Source organism: Eubalaena glacialis, chromosome 1 (genome assembly GCF_028564815.1).
Source record: "Eubalaena glacialis isolate mEubGla1 chromosome 1, mEubGla1.1.hap2.+ XY, whole genome shotgun sequence".
NCBI lineage: Eukaryota > Metazoa > Chordata > Mammalia > Artiodactyla > Balaenidae > Eubalaena > Eubalaena glacialis.
In genome coordinates, this window is record NC_083716.1 from 92,927,414 (window position 1) to 92,933,413 (window position 6,000).

Here is a 6,000-nt window from a genome sequence, read left to right on the forward strand (position 1 = left end):
GGTGTGTCTCTCCACAGCTCCCTCCGGAAAAAGCCCCCCTCCGCCGTTTCGCCACGGCCGGGGGCGGGAGCGGGGGCGGGGGCCGGGGCCGGTGCTCCGGGCCGGCCGGCCACAAGGCGCCGGGTCCTGTGCTCGGCGGGTGGCGTGGGGGCAAGGGTGGCCTTGCTGGGGCTAAGGGGCCGTGCCGACTCAATGGTGGCTCCCAGTGGGTTAAGGGCCGACTGCCGTCGGGCAGGAGGGCCGGCCCGGGCTGCGGCTGGGCTGCGCCTAGCGCCGCGTGGGCGGGCAGAGGGAGGCCCAAGGGACCGCGGGCCCCGGCCCTGAAGCCTCCGGGGCCACGTCCCTGTGAGCGACGTGCGGGATCTGGGGCGGGGCGCCAAGCGCCGAACGGTTTGGTGGGTCCCGCCCGCCCTGGGCTGGGAGGTCGCCGAACCCTCCGCCACCCCCCTGGTACCCGAGGCCGCCGTTGCCCTGCCTGGGCGGGCGGCGGGGCCCTGCCGGGGCGGGCTGGCCGCCGGGCTGGCGGGGAGGCGCAAGCGCCAGCGAAGCTGGGCCTCAAGAGGCACTCCGCGGGCCCCTCTTAACGTCTACGGCCATACCACCCTGAACGCGCCCGATCTCGTCTGATCTCGGAAGCTAAGCAGGGTCGGGCCTGGTTAGTACTTGGATGGGAGACCGCCTGGGAATACCGGGGTGCTGTAGGCTTTTTGCCTCCCGCTCCGCCTTCTCCTTTAGTCGCCCGCGGCCTAGGCCGAGGCCGAGGCCGAGGCCGAGGCCGCTGCCTCCGCCCCCGCACCCGCCCCCGCCGGGCAGCGCTGCAGGCCCCACCTCCTCCGGCCCCTCCCACCACAGCGCGCCAGAGGGGGCGCTCCGCGCCGGCCTGGCCGGCCAGGCGGCCAGAAGGCGGCCCTGGAAGGCAGCCGCCACCCCAGCCGCTCCCGTGGTGGCTGGCCCGGACCCAGACTCCGCCGCAGGCCGGGGTGCCGTCCGTGCGGCCCACGAAGCCCTCGACCTGCACTTGGCCGCCCCCACCGGAGCCCAGCCGCGCCGCAGCCCCCTGTCTGCCCGTGTGTCTCTCCACAGCTCCCTCCGGAAAAAGCCCACCCTTTGCCACTTCGCCACGGCCTAGAGTGGGAGCGGGGTCGTGGGCTGGGACCGGTTCGCTGGGCTGGCTAGACACCAGGCGCCGGGAACTTTGCTCGGCAGTTGGCGTGGGGGCAAGGGTGGCGTTGCTGTGTCTAAGGGGCCGTGCCGGCTCAATGGTGGCTCCCAGTGGCTTCGGGCCAACTGCCGTTGGGCAGGCGGGCCGGCCAGGCCGTGGCTGGGCTGCGCCTAGCACTGTGTGGATTGACAGGGTGGGGAATGCACAAGGGACCGAGGGCCACAGGCCCTTAAGCCTCCGGGGCCAAGTCCTGTGAGCGTTGAGCGGCTCTGGGGCGGAGGGCCAAGCGCCTACAGGCCTGGAGGGTCCCGCCTGACCTGAGCTGCGAAGTCGCCCACAACTCCACCACCCCCGGGCCCTCGAGGCCTCCTGTCGCTTGCCTGGGCGGACGGCAGGGCCGCGCCGGAGAGGGTTGGCTGCCGGGCTGGCGGTAAGTCGCCAGCACCAGCGAAGCTAAGCCTCAAGAGGCACACCGTGGCCCCCGCTGCATTCTACGGCCACACCTCCCTGAACGCACCACACCTCGTCTGATCTCGGAAGCTAATCAGGGTCTGGCCTGTTTCGTACCTGGATGGGAGACCACATGGGAATACCGAGTGCTGTAGGCTTTTTTGCCTCCCGCTCCGCCTTGACATTTAGTGGCCCGCGGCCGAGGCCGCCTCCGCCCCCGCTGAGCACCGCTGCAGGCCTCACCTCCTCACGTCCCTCCCAACACAGCGCGCCGGAGGGATCGCTCCCCGCCGAGCTGGCTGGACATGCGGCCAGAATGCGGCCCTGGAAGGCAGCCGCCACCCCAGCCGCTCCCGTGGTGGCTGGCCCGGACCCAGACTCCGCCGCAGGCCGGGGTGCCGTCCGTGCGGCCCGCGAGGCCCTCGACCTGCACTTGGCCGCCCCCACCGGAGCCCAGCCGCGCCGCAGCCCCCTGTCTGCCCGTGTGTCTCTCCACAGCTCCCTCCGGAAAAAGCCCCCCCTCCGCCGTTTCGCCACGGCCGGGGGCGGGAGCGGGGGCGGGGGCCGGGGCCGCTTCTCCGGCCTGCCGGCCACCAGGGCCAGGGTCCTGTGCTCGGCGGGCGGCGTGGGGGAAAGGGGGGGCCTTGCTGGGGCTAAGGGGCCGTGCCCACTCCATGGTGGCTCCCAGTGGCTTCGGGCCAGCTGCTGCCCGGCCGGAGGGCCGGCCCGGCCGTGGCCGGGCTGCGCCTAACTCCGCGTGGGCGGGCAGGGGGGGATGCCCAAGGGACCGCGGCCGCCGGGCCCTGAAGCCTCCGGGGCCGCGTCCCTGTGAGCGTCGAGCGGGATCTGCGGCGGGGCGCCAAGCGCCGACAGGCCTGGAGCGTCCCGCCCGCCCTGGGCTTTAGGTGGCCCACCACTCCGCCACCCCCGGGTCCCCGAGGCCTCCTGTCGCCTGCCTGGGCGGGCGGCAGGGCCCTGCTGGAGAGGGCTGGCCGCCGGCATGGCGGTAAGGCGCAGGCGCCAGCGAAGCTGGGCCTCAAGAGGCACCGCGCGGGCCCCTCCTGCGTCTACGGCCATACCACCCTGAACGCGCCCGATCTCGTCTGATCTCGGAAGCTAAGCAGGGTCGGGCCTGGTTAGTACTTGGATGGGAGACCGCCTGGGAATACCGGGTGCTGTAGGCTTTTTGCCTCCCGCTCCGCCTTCTCCTTTAGTCGCCCGCCGCCTCCGCCCCCGCCCCCGCCCCCCGCCCCCGCCGGGCACCGCTGCAGGCCCCACCTCCTCCGGCCCCTCCACCACAGCGCGCCAGAGGGGGCGCTCTCCGCCTGCCTGGCCGGCCAGGCGGCCAGAAGGCGGCCCTGGAAGGCAGCCGCATCCCAGCCGCTCCCGGGTGGCTGGCCTGAACCCAGACTCCGCCTCAGGCCCGGGTGCCGGCCGTGCGGCCCGCGAGCCCCTTGACCTGCACCTGGCCGCCCCCACCAGCGCCCAGCCCCGGCGCAGCCACCTATCTGCCGGTGTGTCTCTCCACAGCTCCCTCCGGAAAAAGCCCCCCCTCCGCCGTTTCGCCACGGCCGGGGGCGGGAGCGGGGGCGGGGGCCGGGGCCGGTGCTCCGGGCCGGCCGGCCACAAGGCGCCGGGTCCTGTGCTCGGCGGGTGGCGTGGGGGCAAGGGTGGCCTTGCTGGGGCTAAGGGGCCGTGCCGACTCAATGGTGGCTCCCAGTGGGTTAAGGGCCGACTGCCGTCGGGCAGGAGGGCCGGCCCGGGCTGCGGCTGGGCTGCGCCTAGCGCCGCGTGGGCGGGCAGAGGGGAGGCCCAAGGGACCGCGGGCCCCGGGCCCTGAAGCCTCCGGGGCCACGTCCCTGTGAGCGACGTGCGGGATCTGGGGCGGGGCGCCAAGCGCCGAACGGTTTGGTGGGTCCCGCCCGCCCTGGGCTGGGAGGTCGCCGAACCCTCCGCCACCCCCCTGGTACCCGAGGCCGCCGTTGCCCTGCCTGGGCGGGCGGCGGGGCCCTGCCGGGGCGGGCTGGCCGCCGGGCTGGCGGGGAGGCGCAAGCGCCAGCGAAGCTGGGCCTCAAGAGGCACTCCGCGGGCCCCTCTTAACGTCTACGGCCATACCACCCTGAACGCGCCCGATCTCGTCTGATCTCGGAAGCTAAGCAGGGTCGGGCCTGGTTAGTACTTGGATGGGAGACCGCCTGGGAATACCGGGTGCTGTAGGCTTTTTGCCTCCCGCTCCGCCTTCTCCTTTAGTCGCCCGCGGCCTAGGCGGAGGCCGAGGCCGAGGCCGAGGCCGCTGCCTCCGCCCCCGCACCCGCCCCCGCCGGGCAGCGCTGCAGGCCCCACCTCTTCCGGCCCCTCCCACCACAGCGCGCCAGAGGGGGCACTCCGCGCCGGCCTGGCCGGCCAGGCGGCCAGAAGGCGGCCCTGGAAGGCAGCCGCCACCCCAGCCGCTCCCGTGGTGGCTGGCCCGGACCCAGACTCCGCCGCAGGCCGGGGTGCCGTCCGTGCGGCCCACGAAGCCCTCGACCTGCACTTGGCCGCCCCCACCGGAGCCCAGCCGCGCCGCAGCCCCCTGTCTGCCCGTGTGTCTCTCCACAGCTCCCTCCGGAAAAAGCCCCCCTCTCCGCCGTTTCGCCACGGCCGGGGCGGGAGCGGGGGCGGGGGCCGGGGCCGCTTCTCCGGGCCTGCCGGCCACCAGGGCCGGGGTCCTGTGCTCGGCGGGCGGCGTGGGGGCAAGGGGGGGCCTTGCTGGGGCTAAGGGGCCGTGCCCACTCCATGGTGGCTCCCAGTGGCTTCGGGCCAGCTGCTGCCCGGCCGGAGGGCCGGCCCGGCCGTGGCCGGGCTGCGCCTAACTCCGCGTGGGCGGGCAGGGGGGGATGCCCAAGGGACCGCGGCCGCCGGGCCCTGAAGCCTCCGGGGCCGCGTCCCTGTGAGCGTCGAGCGGGATCTGCGGCGGGGCGCCAAGCGCCGACGGGCCTGGAGCGTCCCGCCCGCCCTGGGCTGCGAGGTGGCCCACCACTCCGCCACCCCCGGGTCCCCGAGGCCTCCTGTCGCCTGCCTGGGCGGGCGGCAGGGCCCTGCCGGAGAGGGCTGGCCGCCGGCATGGCGGTAAGGCGCAGGCGCCAGCGAAGCTGGGCCTCAAGAGGCACCGCGCGGGCCCCTCCTGCCTCTACAGCCATACCACCCTGAACGCGCCCGATCTCGTCTGATCTCGGAAGCTAAGCAGGGTCGGGCCTGGTTAGTACTTGGACGGGAGACCGCCTGGGAATACCGGGTGCTGTAGGCTTTTTGCCTCCCGCTCCGCCTTCTCCTTTAGTCGCCCGCCGCCTCCGCCCCCGCCCCCGCCCCCGCCCCCGCCGGGCACCGCTGCAGGCCCCACCTCCTCGGCCCCTCCCACCACAGCGCGCCAGAGGGGGCGCTCTCTGCCTGCCTGGCCGGCCAGGCGGCCAGAAGGCGGCCCTGGAAGGCAGCCGCATCCCAGCCGCTCCCGGGGTGGCTGGCCTGAACCCAGACTCCGCCTCAGGCCCGGGTGCCGGCCGTGCGGCCCGCGAGCCCCTTGACCTGCACCTGGCCGCCCCCACCAGCGCCCAGCCCCGGCGCAGCCACCTATCTGCCGGTGTGTCTCTCCACAGCTCCCTCCGGAAAAAGCCCCCCCTCCGCCGTTTCGCCACGGCCGGGGGCGGGAGCGGGGGCGGGGGCCGGGGCCGGTGCTCCGGGCCGGCCGGCCACAAGGCGCCGGGTCCTGTGCTCGGCGGGTGGCGTGGGGGGCAAGGGTGGCCTTGCTGGGGCTAAGGGGCCGTGCCGACTCAATGGTGGCTCCCAGTGGGTTAAGGGCCGACTGCCGTCGGGCAGGAGGGCCGGCCCGGGCTGCGGCTGGGCTGCGCCTAGCGCCGCGTGGGCGGGCAGAGGGGAGGCCCAAGGGACCGCGGGCCCCGGGCCCTGAAGCCTCCGGGGCCACGTCCCTGTGAGCGACGTGCGGGATCTGGGGCGGGGCGCCAAGCGCCGAACGGTTTGGTGGGTCCCGCCCGCCCTGGGCTGGGAGGTCGCCGAACCCTCCGCCACCCCCTGGTACCCGAGGCCGCCGTTGCCCTGCCTGGGCGGGCGGCGGGGCCCTGCCGGGGCGGGCTGGCCGCCGGCTGGCGGGGAGGCGCAAGCGCCAGCGAAGCTGGGCCTCAAGAGGCACTCCGCGGGCCCCTCTTAACGTCTACGGCCATACCACCCTGAACGCGCCCGATCTCGTCTGATCTCGGAAGCTAAGCAGGGTCGGGCCTGGTTAGTACTTGGATGGGAGACCGCCTGGGAATACCGGGTGCTGTAGGCTTTTTGCCTCCGCTCCGCCTTCTCCTTTAGTCGCCCGCGGCCTAGGCCGAGGCCGAGGCCGAGGCCGA

General features: G+C 74.9%; 5 non-coding genes and 1 pseudogene across 5 annotated transcripts; all 6 read left to right on the plus strand.

The window, feature by feature from the left end:
- The first annotated feature begins 585 nt into the window (after positions 1-585).
- LOC133104441 (5S ribosomal RNA) lies at positions 586-705 on the plus strand. Its single transcript, XR_009703578.1, has one exon. It is a non-coding gene; the product is annotated as a 5S ribosomal RNA (ribosomal RNA).
- A 946-nt stretch (positions 706-1,651) lies between these two features.
- Positions 1,652-1,770, plus strand: LOC133076608 (5S ribosomal RNA; annotated as a pseudogene).
- Positions 1,771-2,677: 907 nt separating this feature from the next.
- LOC133080901 (5S ribosomal RNA) lies at positions 2,678-2,796 on the plus strand. Its single transcript, XR_009698628.1, has one exon. It is a non-coding gene; the product is annotated as a 5S ribosomal RNA (ribosomal RNA).
- A 917-nt stretch (positions 2,797-3,713) lies between these two features.
- Positions 3,714-3,832, plus strand: LOC133080905 (5S ribosomal RNA). The gene has a single exon (XR_009698629.1). It is a non-coding gene; the product is annotated as a 5S ribosomal RNA (ribosomal RNA).
- A 947-nt stretch (positions 3,833-4,779) lies between these two features.
- LOC133104784 (5S ribosomal RNA) lies at positions 4,780-4,898 on the plus strand. The gene has a single exon (XR_009703727.1). It is a non-coding gene; the product is annotated as a 5S ribosomal RNA (ribosomal RNA).
- A 916-nt stretch (positions 4,899-5,814) lies between these two features.
- Positions 5,815-5,933, plus strand: LOC133080909 (5S ribosomal RNA). The gene has a single exon (XR_009698630.1). It is a non-coding gene; the product is annotated as a 5S ribosomal RNA (ribosomal RNA).
- The last annotated feature ends 67 nt before the right edge of the window (positions 5,934-6,000 follow it).